This window comes from Rattus rattus, chromosome 4, assembly GCF_011064425.1.
Source record: "Rattus rattus isolate New Zealand chromosome 4, Rrattus_CSIRO_v1, whole genome shotgun sequence".
In the NCBI taxonomy this organism is placed as follows: domain Eukaryota; kingdom Metazoa; phylum Chordata; class Mammalia; order Rodentia; family Muridae; genus Rattus; species Rattus rattus.
The window spans coordinates 169,766,481-169,784,506 of record NC_046157.1 but is presented as its reverse complement, the minus strand read 5'-3'; the positions used below and the strand labels follow the sequence as shown (position 1 = coordinate 169,784,506).

General features: G+C 37.0%; 1 non-coding gene across 1 annotated transcript; it reads left to right on the top strand.

The window, feature by feature from the left end:
* The first annotated feature begins 16,537 nt into the window (after positions 1-16,537).
* LOC116899748 lies at positions 16,538-16,644 on the top strand. Its single transcript, XR_004387763.1, has one exon. It is a non-coding gene; the product is annotated as a U6 spliceosomal RNA (small nuclear RNA).
* The last annotated feature ends 1,382 nt before the right edge of the window (positions 16,645-18,026 follow it).

The window sequence follows — 18,026 nt, the reverse complement described above, 5'->3', positions numbered from 1 at the left end:
TTTGCAGAAGCTAATCTAGGTATAGGGCTTTCCATAGATTAACAGAAATTCAAATGAATTATGCAGGTTTACATATGGTCACATGTCTCTTAGTAGTCCAGTACTCAGTCTCCATCAGAAAACCAGGCTGCTACACTGTTTCATTGGTTATAGTCTTAGAAAAACATCTGTGATATTGGAATGTGGGGATTTAGTGTAAATGGTGTTGAGTTAAAATTTTAGCTGTAGAAAAATAATTATCATTCCATAAGTTTATAAAAATTCTTATGGTACATACCATGGTGATTAAGAGTTTCTAGATTTAGAAGGCTGGGAATATTTAAAGGTGAAAGGGCATTTTGTAAGTGAGTATTAGTATGCTTTACATATGAATATGCAAAGAAATACTATAGGATTGGACTTGTTTTTAAAAAAAGTAAAATACTATTTCACATTTTTATTCATTTGCAGAATAGATTCAGACTTTAATTCAATTTAGGAGCAGTAATTAATAGGATCAATATTGAAATGCCCGTCTCAACAAATTACTTTTTATATTTAAGAAAAAGGGAAGAAAATAGTAGGAGAACACCTTGATTTGAGTCATCCTTTGGGGGAAATGTGACCTTCTCATATATTGTTGAAAGTTCCATGAAAGGGTGCCTTGTTTTTATTCCAAGCTGCATTTCCTCCTTCAGGAACAGGGTCTGTTTTATATTTCAGGTTCACAGACTAGAGAAAGCATACTTGTGGTAAAGCCGTAGCAGTGGGAAGTAGGATGTGTTCTGAACCTATTCAGGGATAACAAATCAAAACCAGACATATGTTTGGTTTCAAAAGTAGGTTTTCGTTATAGAGGATTTATCTAATGTTGGAAATACTGAGGAACTATTAGTCTGAGGTTTGGATAAGAATGGAGAAAAGTTAACAAGCTATATTGTTGCCAAAATGTTGATTTACATTCCACAGACAACCTTTTATTTGTTTTATATTTTTCTATATTCATCGCAAAAGAAATATATGCCTAGTATAAATACCCACATTCGACAAATGGTGGATATGAGAGAATTGAAAGAATTCATTTCCAAGAAAATTTGAATTTGATTTAGTAATGAAACTTAGCTGCTTTTATAGAGATTTATTCTGGGTTCGATTAAAACTCAAAACAGCTTGCTATAAGGTCATCTCTGTCTTTTAGATCAAACTCACATAGAGCTGCAGATTTTAGGTTACTGGTTTCAAAACAAAGCGAAGACCAGAATAACTTTCTTCTATGAATTATAAACATGGCAAACTGCAGAAATGGTGTCCCTATCCTCCACATAGGAGCAACTGAGCTAGAGATTAAATCAGAAAATCTCCGTTCTTTGTCTCCCATTCATTTCTGTTTTGAGAAGTGGTTTCTCAGGCAAATTAGACAAACTGATATTTATGTTACATTTTATATAAATTCTTCCTTATAAAAATCTATTGTTCTTCTTCTACATGCTGACCACCAGTTGAACCAGCACCATTTGCTGAAAATGCTATCATTTTTCCATTGGATGGTTTTGGCTCCTTTGTCAAAAATCAAGTGACCATAGGTGTTTGGGTTCATTTCTGGGTCTTCAATTCTATTCCACTGGTCTATCTGTCTGTCTCTGTACCAATACCATGCAGTTTTTTATCACTATTGCTCTGTAATACTGCTTGAGTTCAGAGATAGTGATTTCCCCCGGAAGTCCTTTTATTGTTGAGGATAGTTTTAGCTATCCTGGGTTTTTTGTTATTCCAGATGAATTTGCAAATTGTTCTGTCTAACACTCTGAAGAATTGGATTGGTATTTTGATGGGGATTGCATTGAATCTGTAGATCGCTTTTGGTACAATGGCCATTTTTACTATATTAATCCTGCCAGTCCACGAGCATGGGAGATCTTTCCATCTTCTGAGATCTTCTTCAATTTCTCTCTTCAGAGGCTTGAAGTTCTTATCATTCAGATATTTCATTTGCTTGGTTAAAGTCACGCTGAGGTATTTTATATTATTTGGGACTATTAGGAAGGGTGTCCTTTCCCTGATTTCTTTCTCACCTTGTTTCACTTTTGTGTAGAGGAAGGCTACTGATTTATTTGAGTTTATTTTATACCCAGCCACTTTGCTGAAGGTATTTATCAGGTTTAGTAGTTCTCTGGTGGAACTTTTGGGATCACTTAAACATTCTATCACATCATCTGACTTCTTCCTTTCCAATCTGATCTGCTTTTGTTGTCTGATTGTTCTGGCTAGGACTTCAAGAACTATAATGAATAAGTAGGGAGAGAGTGGGCAGCCTTGTCTATTCCCTGATTTTAGTGGGATTGCTTCAAGTTTCTCTCCCATCACCCTGTACAAAGCTTAAGTCCAAGTGGATCAAGGACCTCCACATCAAACCAGATACACTCAAAATAATAGAAGAAAAAGTGGGGAAGAATCTCGAACACATGGGCACTGGAGAAAAGTTCCTGAACAAGACACCAATGGCTTATGCTCTAAGATCAAGAATCGACAAATGGGATCTCATGAAACTACAAAACTTCTGTAAGGCAAAGGACTCTGTTAGAACAAAATGGCAATGAACAGATTGGGAAAAGATTTTTACCAATGCTACAACTGATAGAGGGCTTATATCCAAAATATACAAAGAACTCACGAAGTTAGACTGCAGGGAGACAAATAACCCTATTAAAAATGAGGTACAGAGCTAAACAAAGAATTCACAGCTGAGGAATGTCAAATGGCTGAGAAGCACCTAAAGAAATGTTCAACATCTTTAGTCATAAGGGAAATGCAAATCAAAACAACCCTGAGATTCTACCTCACGCCAGTCAAAATGGCTAAGATCATAAACTCCAGCGACAGTAGATGCTGGTGAGGATGTGGAGAAAGAGGAACACTCCTTCATTGTTGGTGGAATTGCTGACTAGTGCAACCATTGTGGAAATCAGTCTGGAGGATCCTCAGAAAATTGGACAGTGTACTACCTGGGGACCCAGCTATACCTCTCCTGGGCATATACCCAAAAGATGCCCCAACATATAACAAAGATACATGCTCCACTATGTTCATAGCAACCTTATTTGTAATAGCCAGAAGCTGGAAAGAACACAGATGCCCTTCAACAGAGGAATGAATACAGAAAATGGGGTACATCTACACAATGGAATACTACTCAGCTATCAAAAACAATGACCTTATGAAATTCATAGGCAAGTGGATGGAACTGGAAAATATCATCCTGAGTGAGGTAACAAAATCACTGAAAAACACACATGGTATGCACTCATTGATAAGTGGATATTAGCCCAAATGCTCAAATTACCCTAGATGCACAGAACACACGAAACTCAAGAAGGATGACCAAAATGTGGATGCTTCACTCCTTCTTAAAAAGGGGAACAAGAATATCCTTGGAAGTGAATAGGGAGGCAAAGTTTAGAGCAGAGACTGAAGGAACACCCATTCAGAGCCTGCCCCACATGTGGCCCATACATACACAGCCACCAAACTAGATAAGATGGATGAAGCAAAGAAGTGCAGGCTAACAGGAAACGGATATAGATCTCTCCTGAAGGACACAGCCAGAATACGGCAAATATATAGGCGAATGCCAGCAGCAAACCACTGAACTGAAAACAAGACCCCCCTTGAAGGAATCAGAGAAACGACTGAAAGAGCTGAAGTGGCTTGAGACTCCATATGAACAACAATGCCAACCAACCAGAGCTTCCAGGGACTAAGCCACTACCCAAAGACTATCATGGACTGACCCTGGGCTCCAACTGCATATGTAGCAATGAATAGCCTAGTAAGAGCACCAGTGGAAGGGGTAGCTCTTGGTCCTGCCAAGGCTGGACCCCCAGTGAACTGGATTCTTGGGGAGAGGGCGGTAATTGGGGGAGGATGGGTAGGGAAACACCCATATAGAAGGGGAGGGGGAAGGGTTATGAGGATATTGACCTGGAAACCGGGAAGGTAATAATATTTGAAATATAAATAAGAAATAACCAATTTAATAAAGATGGAAAAAATCTATTGTTCTTGTAAAAATAGCATATGAGAATTACTTCATTCTATATGAGTTACTGGGTTCTGGCAAGGTGAAATTAGGTGAGCTCAATGTTTGTATCATTTTGATTCTGTGAGAAATATCATAATCACATTTTCTCCTTTTGTAGACTATTTCCCGATATGGCACCTGCTCTGTATCATAGGTGGAACTGAAAAATTAAAAGAAAAGTGGACCTTTAGACTTTTCTTCCTCGTAACTTTCCAACATACTCAGTTTGTCAGAACTTATTCTACATGCAAAATTACTTTCCCTTCTTTGGGAAAGCAGGGAACTCAGGAGCCTTACCTGCAAATATATCTGTAATCCAGCTTTCATCTTGATGTGAATCACCTCGTCATGTGTGAGTAGGGTTTTAATAGAATGCACATTTAGCAAACATATAGTTTGAGGTTGAAATGTCAGTACTACACATACTCAAGATTCATCTTACTTCCAATAAATTTTTCAGTATAAGTGAACAATGCTAATAAACATGACCTAATATTAGTTATAATATTAGAATTTCCTTCAATGCATCTTAAGCAGACAGATTAATAAATTAAATGTCAAGTTGACATAAGTGAATACTATAAATAGTAATATTAGCTAACGACATTTTCAAAAGTAAAGTCTTACTTTATATGTAAGTAAAATGTAGTAACAAATACGACAGTTGATTCTCAAACCATATAACCCATATTACATGAAATGAGAGAAAAATTTTTTGAGCTTACTGCCCTATTTATGTACAATGCTCTACAACCAAACTCTAAGGCCTAGCCTCTATTCTTTTCAGTGTTTGTATGGCAATAACTGGCAATAAAAGAAAGACAGAAAGTTTTTGTTAATCTAAATTTCCAAATTTTAACTAACCAAAATACAATAAGGTAAATCAGCAACACAGAAATTGAAATATTACAAAACAAAACAAACAAAAAAAAGGTCAAAGAAAAAGCAAAAGAACAGTGGATATACATGCACGCTCGTGTGCACACACACACACACACACACACACACACACTTCAAAAATCAAGAATCCCACAAAAAGCCCAAACTAGAAGTCATGATATATACTTAAAGACAGGTAAAGTAAGAAAAAAAATAAAACAAAACAAATTCCCTGACATTTTGAGACAACTAACTCCTAGAATACTTTTAAGTTCACTGTTTTTTTTTTCAATAATTTATTTATTTATTTTACTATTTTTCAGGTTGTTCACAGTGAAACTCACCTTTTAAAAAAATTGTATTTACTTTATACACCAGATTTTATTCACTTCCAGGTCTACCCCTCCAACATTTCCACATCCATATCCAGGTTAATTGACATCCTACAGAGTCACCCTCCTCCTCAGATTCCTCCAGCTTTTCCCTAATTCAACCACAGTGTCCACAGTTTCTGTTCATTGGTTGGGTGCAAATATCTGCATCTGACTCTTTCAACTGCTTGTTAGGTCTTTTAGAGGACAGTCAGGATAGGTCTATTTGTGAGTGCCACATAGTTTCAGTAATGGTGTCAGGTCTTGGGGCCTCCCCTAGAGCTGGATCCCACTTTGGACCTGTCCCTGGACCTCTTTTCCTCAGGCTCTTCCCCATTTCCATCCCTGCAGTCCTTCAAGATGGAAACAATTGAGTCAGAGTTTTGCCTGTGAGTGAGAAATCCCATTCCTCACTTGGTGCTCTGTCTTTCAGCTGGTGGTGGGCTCTACAAGTTCCCTATTTGCACTGTAGGGCATTTCATATAGGGTCCCTCCCTTTGGGTCCTGAGAGTCTCTCACTTCCGTGTTTCTGGTACATTCTGGAGGATCCTCCCTACCTCCTTCCTCCCGAGGCAGCCTTTTTCCGTTCATTCTGCTGGCCCTCGGGTCTTCAGTCTTTTCCCCCACCGAAAACAAGATCATATTCCCCTCCCCCGAGCCTGTTGTCCTCCCAGGTCCCTCCCTTCCCCATTGTGGTTGCTTTCTTCTCCCTCCCAAGTGGGACTGAGGCGTCCTCACTTGGGCCCTTCAGCTTGTTGAACTTTTTGAGTTCTATGGACACTATCTTGGGTATTCTATATTTTCTTTTGGCTAATATCCAAATATTAGTGAGAACATACTGTGCACATCCTTTGGGTCAGAGTTACCTCACACACGATGATATTTTCTCATTCCATCCATTTACCTGTGAAACTCAGGATGTCTTCATTCTTAATATCTGTGTAGTATTCCATCCTGTAAATGAACCAATTTTTTTGCATCCATTCTTCTGTCATGAGACATCTAGGTTGTTTCCAGCTTCTGGCTATCACAAATAAAGCTGCTATGAACACAGTGGGACACCTAATGCCAATAGTCCTCAAACTATTTCATAAAATAGAAACAGAAGGAACACTGCCTAATTAATTCTATGAAGACACAGTTACTCTGATACCTAAACCACACAAGGACCAAAACAAAAAAAGAGAACTTCAGACCAATCTTGCTTATGAATATTGATGGAAAAATACTCAATAAAATTCTTGCAAACTGAATCCAAGAACACATCAAAATCAGAATACACCATAATCAAGTAAGCTTCATCTGAGGGATGCAAGTTTGGTTCAATATATGAAAACCATTTACACAATCCACTATTTAAACAAACTTAAACAAAAGAATCACAGGATCTTCTCTCTAGATGCAGAAAAAGCATTTGACAAAATACAACACCCCTTCATATGAAAAGTATGGAAGAGATCAGAAATTCAAGGTCCATACCTAAACACAATAAAAGCAATTTACTGCAAACCAACAGCCAATATCAAATTATATGGGCACTTGAAGTAATCCCAATAAAATCGGAGACAAGAAAAGGATTACCAGTCTCTCTACATCTATTCTATACAGTACTTGAACTGTTAGCTAGAACAATAAGACAACAAAAAGAGATCAAGGGGATACAAATAGGCAAAGTAGAAATAAAGGTATCACTATTTGCAGATGATATGATAGTATATATAAGTGACCCTAAAATTCTACCAGAGAACTTCTCCAGCTGATTAAACAACTTCAGCAAAGTGCTGAGTACAAAATTAACTCAAATACATCAGTAGCCTTCCTTTATACAAATAATAAACAAGCTGAAAAAGAAATTAGGGAAACAACTCCCTTTATAATAGCCACAAATAATATAAAATATCTTGGGGTAACTCTAACCAATTAAGAGAAGTATCAGTATGACAATAAATTTAAGTATCTCAAGAATGAAATCAAAGAAGAGCTCAGAAAATGGAGAGAACTCTCAGCTCATGGATTGGCAGAATTAACATAGTAAAATGGCCATCCTACCAAAGGCAATCTATGGATTCAATGCCATCCCCATCAAAATCCCAACACAATTCTTCAAAAATATTGAAAAAGCAATTCTCAAATTCAACAGGAAAGGCAAAAAAACTTAGAATAGAGAAAACAATTTTTAACAATAAAGGAACAGCTGCGGCACCATCTCTGACTTCAAGCTCCACTACAGAGCAGTAGTGACAAAACCTACATGGTATTGGTACAGATACAGACAGGTTGACCAATGGAAAAGAATTGAAGACCCAGAAATAAAACCACACAATTACACACACTTGGTCTTTGACAAAGAAGTCAAAGTATACAATGGAAAAAAGAAAAGATCTTCAATAAATGGTGCTAATCTAACTGGCTGTCTGTATGTAGAAAAATTAAAGTAGACACATATTTGTCACCATGCAAAAAGTTCAAGTCCAAACAGTTCAAGGACCTCAACATAAAACCAGATACATTAAATCTTTAGAAGAGAAAGTGGAAAGAGCCTTGAACTCTTTGGCTCAGAGGGAAATTTCCTAAATAGAACTCCAATGACTCACACTCTAAGATCAAGAATTGATAAATGGGATCTCAGGAAACTGGAAAGCTTCTGTAAGGCAAAGGATAGTCAATAAGACAAATTGGTAACCTACAGATTGGGAAAAAGTCTTCACTAACCCCACATCTGAGAGAGGGCCAACATCCAAAATACATAAAGAACTCAAGAAGCTAACCACTAAAACTCCAAACAACCCAGTCAAAAAATGGGATAGTGAAGTAAACCGAGAATTCACAACAGAGGACTCTTGAACGTCTGTAAAGCAACCAAAGAAATGTTCAAAGTCCTTAGTGTTCAGAGAAATCCAGATCAAAACAACCCCAATATTTCACCTTATACCAATCAGAATGGCTAAATCAAAACCTCAGGTAACAACATATGTTGGCAAGGATGTGGAGAAAGAGGAACACTACTCCATTGCTGGTGGGACTTCAAACTGGTACAGCCTCTCTGGAAATCAATTTGGAGTTTCCTCAGAAAATTGGAAATAGATCTACCTGAAGACCCTACCACTCTTGAGGATATATCCAAAAGATGCCCCATCATGGCACAGGGGCACATGTTCCACTATCATTCTTGCATTCTTTTGTCCTCCTCCTCCATAGAGTTCCCTGAATCCCAAAGGGAGTATTTTGATGCACACATCCTGTTAAGGGCTGATTGCACCAAGATATGCTACTCTCTGTCTATTGTTTGATATTGTGTGTCTTTGTATTTGTTCACATATGCCTCAGGAGATAGCTTCTTTGACAACAACTGACCAAGGTTCTGATCAATAAATATAACTGTCCTTTACTCAAATATATTTTTATGTAAATACATAAAGTATCCAATAAAAAGGGAAAAAGTATTTGCTAAGGAAAATGAATGAAAGTATAATTAAAGTTTGTTAATCTCCTTTGTGGTAATATTTTGTCTTCCTTTTATGTCTTTAAATGTAAACCATGGAAGAGGAAAGTCTAAATGAGATATTTTTATTAGATTTTTTATTTACATATGAAATGTTATCCCCTTTCCCAGTTTTCTGTCCATAAACCCCCAAACCTTCCCCACCCCCCTCTTCTTCAATGAGGGTGTTCTCCCACTTGTGCACCCAATCCTTCCCATCTCCCCACCCTGACATTCCCTTACACTGGAGGACTGAGCCTTGGCAAGATCAAGGGCTTCTCCTCCCATTGGTCCCAACAAAGCCATCCTCTGCTACTCATGCATTTGGAGCCATGGATCTGTCCATGTGTACTCTTTGAATGGTGGTTTAGTCTCTGGGAGCTCTGGTTGGTTGGTATTGCTGTTCTTATGGTGTTGCAAACCCCTTCAGCTCCTTTAATCCTTTCTCTAATTCCTCCATTGGGAACCATGTTTTCACTTCAGTGGTTGGCTGCGAATGTCCACTTCCGTATTTGTCATGCTCTGGCAGAGCCTCTCAGGAGACAGCTATATCAGGCCCCAGTCAGCATGCACCTCTTGGCATCAGCAATTTTGTCTGGGTTGGTGGTTGTATGTGTATGGACTGGATCCCCAGGTGGAACAGTTTCTGAATGGTTTTTCTTTCAGTCTCTGAATGCCTGCTTCACGTTCGGTTTTGTTCTTAGAGTAGATACTGGCTGTATCTCTGGCAGTTTTAAATACCTTTACCACGTGTGTCATTTTTTGATATTTTTGCCTCATGCATGGTGATATGTATTTATTTCACATTCTCTTTGTGTGCACCAATTATGGGAAAATCAGGAGCAGATAAAATGAGTTTTAATCCCACAGGGAATCACCAATTACTCTATAGCAGTCGGGCTTGGAGGAAACCATTGTCATTAAGACAGACATGCTTGAGTACAGTATTTTCTCTGTTCGTTCTGCCTGCTCTGATCTTTACTTGTTGTAGGGATGGAATCATGTTGACGTTTGCAATAGAAATAGATAAAAGAGAGTACTTATTAGTTTTATATATATATATGTATATATATATAAATAATTTTAGACTTATTGGATGACGCATGACATACTCAGTTTTGTTTTTCATCAACATTCATTTACTGCATAGCTATATCCAAAATGAGCATTTTCTTGCTAAACCTATGTAAAACCTCCAAGAACTACCACACATATACTGCTCGTAATAGTCCAAAACTTATATCTGACCTGCTATTAACTCAAATATCTTATTTGCCAAAATGTAACTTGCTAATGAATATTTAAGGTCTAAGTACTAATTTAAATGCTTCAATATCCACAATTGATATATTTTTAACATGTAAAAATTATATAATGATTAACATTTCTTACTGTCTATTTTTTCTTCTTTATGGGTACACAGTTACTCTGGTTGCTGTATCTACAAAACATAAAAATAAAGCTAATTTTTACTACAGCCAAAACATAGAAATGGTAGGCTATGGTAGAATTTTATGCACTTTTCTGAACATTTTGATATTGTTCTTTATATATCTGTTTTTCTATCTTTGTTGTTTCTATAAAAATTTACATAAATATAATAATATACTTAGACATGGTTTTTGTTCCCTAAAGTATTTGAAAAATAAAACAAAATAATGTTGCAAATAAATGACCTCAAAAATCATGTGGATTCATGTAAATGGAGATTAAAATGCTGAGTCAGGCAAAATAGATTTCCTTTTCAAAGGACAAAATATTTTTGATTATGTCTCAGTCATCATTGTTTTCCCTTAAACTAGTTCAATTCACTGGCAAGCATGTCATGTTGCTATCTCTTATTTAGTTAAAATGGGAGCTCAACATACTTAAATAACCAAGTTGACTATTTTAGCTTTTCCATACTCTCATCATCTCTTAAATTCAGCATCAGACAGGTCATGTGAGCTACTATGATGCGTGGATTTGAAGTACTTGTTTTCTGATTTTCCATGAATTTATACGTATTACTGCCCTCAGTTAATTTTTCATATAGTTTTCACTTTTTGCTTAATAATTCTAATAATGACTTTTGATCAATTCCAGCTGTCACTCCTTTTCCTACTCCTCACATAATCCCCACAATTTTTCAACCCAACTTCATGCACTCCTTTTGTCTATTCCCAGAGTTCACTTATTACTACCAGTATGCAGATGAGGATAGGGCCATTCACTAGAGCACGGGCAGCCTACCAGCAGCCATACTTAAAAAAAAGACTGTCTTAGTTAAATTTAGATATTATCTTTACACAGCTCAGAATCATTAGATGATGATGCTTTATTTGGCCAGTTCCCCAAATCAAATATCTCTACACCAAATCTGTGAGAGATTATCTAGACTGATATTTCATATGGGAAAATACCTTCTACTGTGGGTATCACTGTTTTTATACAAATAGGGCATAACACACACACACACACACACACACACACACACATATATATATACATATATATATATATATATGAATATGAAATCTAGCTGAGCATGAGCTATAGTGCAAGAAACCACAATGGTTTCTACTCTGACCTCTTGCTTTTAAGTTTCTCCCTTAAGTTTCTCCTGATTTCCTAATTTCCACCAACGATGGGCTGTGATCTGGAGCTGTCAGCTAAAATAAGCAATTTCCAGTTCAAGTTGCTTTACATAGTTGTGTTAATCACACCAACAGGAAAATAACTGGAGTACTCACTCTCCCTCCCCAGTGTGCTCTAACTGCCAATATCTCCTCAGGTAGGGCTGGAACTTCGTGAGTCCCTCCCACATCCACACTTGAACTTTTGTTGGATTGACCTGTGGCAGGTCTTGTGCACATGACAACAGTCACTATGTCCATGTATGCATCAGCCTCCATGTCCTGAAAACAATGATAAATAGTACTATTCTGTAGCTTAAAAATGTCTGTCCCTTGCAGGATAAACTCTTGAGCTTCGGTGGGTACGGTTTGTTGTTTTGGACTAAACTCTGCCTCACTCTCTGCAATCCTACCAGTTTATACCTTCATGGCAATTATCATCTATTATAAAAAGACACTTATCTGGTGATGGTTGAGAGCTGAACTAATATGTGATAAGTAATAAATTTAAGATAAGTATTTAGAGCTTAATTTCATTTAGCAGAACAATTTAGCAGGCCTTCATGGAGAATCTAAAGTTTTATATTTGACCTATGACTCCTAGGATCAATTACCTAGCAACAGGTTATTGATTAACAGTGCTAGGTATTAATGCCATATTCTGGAGCAGGCCTTGATTCAAGTTTGATAAATGTTTGGTATACCTATGACTGTCATGTTACTATTCCACTGAAGGGCGAGCTTTACCAGGCTGATCATCATTACTTTTTGGAGGATCCACAGATGAGTAATACAGATGAATATACTTCTTCTCCAGTCCATTTTGGACAGAAATTAGGATTCTTATATAACAGTACTCAGAAATCAGGAGTATTAGCACGGTGAATGTTGTTGCTATCAACAAAGTGACTTATAGTACCAAGGCAGACATTATTTCAATTTTAATATTAATGAATCTCAAAAATAAAATACCAAGTAGTTCCAAAATAGTGTGATTTGAATTAGATTTCCACAGTTAAGATTAAGAACACAGGAGGTTAAAATGTTTGAGAAATTAATATAGTAGAAAAAATAATTTGGCTATAATCTAATCGATAAGCATTTTGCAACTTCAAAATTAAAAATTTAATGTAATTTTAAAATTATTTTAATAATATTTTGTGCATATGGACACATATTTGTTCACCTATAACTATATTATATGTGATTTGTGTAAGCATACACACATATATTACTTAAATAAGACAAATTAATTTGTAAAATAATAGCCAGATAAATATTAAAATGTTTAAACATGTATTATTATGTTTTACAACATATAAAATTTTTCAAGATTTTATTCAAAATAAATGCAGTGAGGCCGTGACAATTGATGACAATTGTCATTTTATGATGTGACTTAGTAAAAGGCCTAAGGCTGTTGAACTGACTGAGAAGATGCTCTCTATTATTTTCAAATTAAAGGAACTAAAAAGATCAACCAGTAGTCACGTGGCCGAGCCATGCTTGGGGAGTTTAAATGCAGGAAACACTACTAAGAATGAAGTAAACACTCAGAAATGAGTGTGGGGAGCATTTATCTAGGAAGCTATTGTATTTATATTTTAAACTTAATCCTTTATAGAGTCTTTTCCCCCTTTTTATTGGATATTTTATTTATTTACACTTCAACTATTAGCCCATTTCCCAGTTTCTGCTCTGCAACCCTCCTATGCAAGCCCCCTCCCACTGCTTCTATAAGGATGTTCCGCCATCCACCCACCCACTCACCCACTCACCCACTCACCCACCCACCCACTCACCCACTCACCCACTCCCATCTCACAGCCCCCTGGCGTTCTTCTACACTGGGGTATCGAGCCTTCACAGGACCAAGGGCCTCTCCTCCATTAAATTCACAGTAGAAATGAGTCTTTATGAGATGCACAATGTGACTCCAATGAGCCTGCAGACAAGCAGGACACAAAAGAAGAACTATCAGCAAACTTTCTGAAGATATTAACAATTGCTCCAGAGAAGGGCACGTGTGTGTTGGGGGCTTTTCTGATCATGAAGAGTGAGGGATTGCTTTCATACCCAAATCATACGATTATTCAAGGAAATTCAGTGACTGGAAGAAAATCACAAAAGGAAAACTAAAAGTAGACAGTTCTCTCAGTGACTTCCCAATATTGACGAAGACCACAGGGCAGCTCTAAAATATTTCTAATATGATTTAAGCAAAAGTATCCTCGAATATCCAGCAAAACCAAGGCCAAACCCCTGTTAATCCCCCTTGTCTGACTCCATTACTGAAAATTTAAGATAAAAATATCTAGGAAAAAGAAGTTTAATATCCAGCAGATCCTAAAGAAAAACTGTGCTTTTAAAACATAAATGTTTTCAATTTTATATACTTAAAACATGAATTACTGGTTTTAAAAATACTTTCAGTATCTATCGATAAGTATAGGAAATTTAGTTATTTAGACATCACAAAGTGTTCTCAAGAAACTGAGCAAAACCGACAAGCTTAAATAACAGTGAGTAGGATTTATACTATAAAAATGAGATTTCCTGTAGTGGGGGTTGTTAAATCCAAGAATAAGGGACAGAAGGAAGCTGGACTTTTCTTTGAAGGGGTAGAGAATTAAGGTAGCTACCCATCTGTCAGGAAAGTTTAAGGCAGGGTGAATGGATTAGGTGACCTTTCAAAATTACTTCCATCCTGGAATTTATGATGTCACCATAAAGCAGCAGGCCTAGATGGAATCATGGGAAGAAAACACTAACTGAGGTGCTTGCCTGTGCTATTTGTTGAACACAGGAATAGTGAGGTGTCTTGTTTGAAACAATCGTACCTAATGTTACAGGCTTTGAAATATGATAGCTTGGGCAATCCTTATATGTATCACTGGATTGTTTCAGAAATTAATTGAGGTAGCATATCCTGTGTAACCGCCATCAATTATGTGGACAAAACTCACTCTCAATACACCGTGAAAGTCGTAGCCCTGTCCCTACTCCCAGGCATGCTGGTAATTTCTCTGCCAACTTGTTAGGAGACACTGCCACACACTTACAGAGATGCAAGTTCTGCTTTGCGTTCCCGGTCTTAAGTACCAGAAGCACCTCTCCCAGTTCTGAGCAGAACATACTTAATACAAATGCCTTCTGTAAGTGCCCAACCATTGTGTGCATTCCTAGTCTAACATGTCAATCGCATAGAAGAGACTTTCATGAAGATGACAGTTCGTCTTATTCATACCTTCCTCTTGCTAAGTCAACCAATTAAGATTCTAGGATCACCAGTTATATCTCCAGACGTTGTCAATGCAGAAGCACACTAAGGACACGCATACAAAGCCCACTGGCTTACTTCTATTTTATACATGTTTGTCATTTAAAGATCTCTACCCTAGATTATAACCTGTTTTTTCTAAGTTCCACTCTTATAATAATATTTGAAAAATCTTACCAAATCAGAGGGCTTGAGTATATATAATTTGCTTTGTATAGTTGAATTGAGCCAACTGAAGATTCATGACTTCTGAACATGTTTCTTTTATTCTCAAATATCTGAAGGGTAAAAGTTATTCTGAAAATATAGACATATATCATTCATGCAGAATAATAGGCATGCCTGCACTTCTGTTGTCTAGAATGGGCATGCTCTATTAATCAACCAGAATTCTTTCTCTCATGCACTCATACACATGCTGAATTTAAAATCTGTTGCCCCCACATCACTGTGAGTTTCAAATGTTACAAAGCTAGTGAGAAGATACAGAGAAGGAAAATCATTTGAGAAGAAAAATCATTCATTGTGACCTCCTTTATCAATCCATGTTATCAGGTGTCATAAAATTATCTAAACCATGCAGGAAAATTAATTCATGTAAATACTGTTCAATTATATGCATGTGTATATTATACTACATTAAAAACAACTCATATAGTATGACTCCGTAAAGCATGCTGAATTCGGTCTATTAGTACAATTTTTAAATTTCCATACTCTGGAATCTCATTGTTTAAGTTCTAGGAGAAGTTAGTTTATATTGAAGAAATGTCCAAATAATATAATGATGAATAAAAATCTTAAAAGGACTTTTAAGTATTCTATCACATTTTAAATTGAAATATAATTATACCACTCTCCTCTTTCCTTCCTTTAGCTGCTCCAACCTACCTTACTCAAAGCCTTCCCTTTGTCCCTCCATTCTCAAGTACATATATTTACATTCTTCGATTATTATTGCTACACTCATATATATTTATACATACATATATGAGCATGCACACACACACACACCACACACACACACATGCTATATATGTTGCGCCCAATTTGTTGGTGGCATACATGTGACTTCAAGGTGGACTACAACTACTATGGTTTCAATAGAGCAAGCACATATTTATCTATCAATATTTTCAAATATTGGCTTAGAAATTTCAAGATTAAATTTAAGTAAACAGGAAACAATGACAGCCACAACTAAGGTTTAACATGTTGTTCAGGACAAAATTGTAAAGCAAAACGTTGACTGTGAAAAGCATAAATTAGCATGACTAGGAAGTGTTTCCTGAAAACAAGCGTGCTCGTTTCTAGCACATCTGTAGAATACATTGGAAGAAATGTGATATTTTCGCAGCTTATTTGGAAAGCTGCATAAGACGGGGATAGCAATGCTTTCTTTTCCTTAAGCATTATTAATTTTGGTTCTCGGAAGCGACTGCTGGGTTTACATCTCATTAACTGATTCACAGAGAATCATTAGGGCTGGAGGCCTAATAGAAGCTTCCCTGTTTCACAATACTTATTAAAGCAATCCCCACATCTTTAATGTAGTGTAACTTCCAATTAATTTTTTAAGGTCAGCCTGTCACATTGGAATCAACACTGCTATTGTCAATACTACCAGCTTGGAAATAGTATTGTTAACTACCCTCATGTTCAATAGTAGGCAATGGACCCTGGTTCTTTCCCCAAACATCTTAGAAAATGTGTTTTGAGATACAAAACAGATTAATAACTATAGAATATATATTTTATCATATAATTTCTACATATTAGTACATATGATTCCAAGTATAACTCAACTCACATTCGTTATTTATTCTAAACTATGCATTTAAAATTTGAAGATTCATGCTTGCTTTGGCAGCATATATGCCAAAATTGGAACAATACAGAGAAGATTAGCATGGCCCCTGTGCAAGGATAACATGCAAATACTTGAAGTCTTCTATATTTTTGGGGAAGTCTTGTGGAAGAATTGGGAGAAGGATTGAAGAACACAGGAAATAGTAACTCAACAAGAAAATCCAAGAAGACCAACAGAGTCACCTCACCTGGACCCATGGTGACTCACAAGGGACTGAACCACCAACTAAACTACATGCAAGGGCTGGACCTGGATTCTCCCTCTCCTCCCCAAATAATGTTGCTGGTATGGAGATTGGTCTTCATGTGGCTCCCCCCAACAGCTGGAGAAGGGGCTAACTAGGCTTTGTTGCCTCCCTGTGGATTCTGTTCCCCTAACTGTACTACCTTTACTGACCTCATTGGAGAAGATATGCCTAGTCCTGCAATGACTTAAGGAACCTGGTGGGTTGGTACCCACCTGGGGTACCCAGGGGAGGATCCTCCCATTTCTAAGAGATGAAGGGGAATGGTGGTGGGGAAAGAGGCAGTGTGAAGGGCAACTGAGATGAGAAGAAAGGCTGTGATAGGGATATAGAATGAATGAATAAATAAAGTAGTGGCAAAATAAAATAAAATTCAAAGATTCTGTTGGGACTCTTCATGGAACCATGAAAAGGAACAAACTATGCTCCTTCCTGGGAATTCTCTCATTCCTCCTTCTAACCTATCCCAATGGGTTTGTGTCAACCCCTAGATACCTAGAAATACCTTTATATCGCATAATCATCAATGGCTACAAAGTGCTGGAACTCGGGTGATTTGCATTATCCTTCCTGTCCTCCATTTTGATTTCCCCTTTCCTATTCTCAGTCCTATAACAACTTTCTTGAGGGACCCTTCCTTCTACCTCAGCTCAATTCACTGGAAATTCCAACACTTGCTTATATCCAGGAATCTTCTCACCCTTTCAACCATGTTTCTGCAGATTAGTCATTGTCTTTTGCAACATTCTCTTAAGAAATCCTTCTCCCAAACTTCAGGTCCCTGAGGATAATGCCTCTTGAAATGGTCAAGATCCCCTTTGTTCCTTCCTGCTTCCTGTCACATCCTGTTCTCCTAGCTCTTCTTTATTCCTTTCTACCACTCATTAATGTGCAGATTCACTCTCTAGAAGTAAACACACACTTTCCAACAATCCAGAGGAGAGGACAACAGAAAGAAAAATAGAGTACCAACACAAAAAAGGATAAAAACAAACAACACAGAGAACCATATCAATCATTTAAATCCTAGGAACCAGCACAGAAACCACTCATTGTCTATGCCTCCTCCAGAACACAATAACCCTAATACAGTAAAGAGTGAATGAATAAGTAAGTTTGTGAAAACACAAACCAATGATGGAATGAAATACAGGAAAACAGTTCAAGATATGGAAGTAGATTTTAAAAAAACAAGTAGAAAAACTGAAATGAAACTGAAAGTGAAAAAT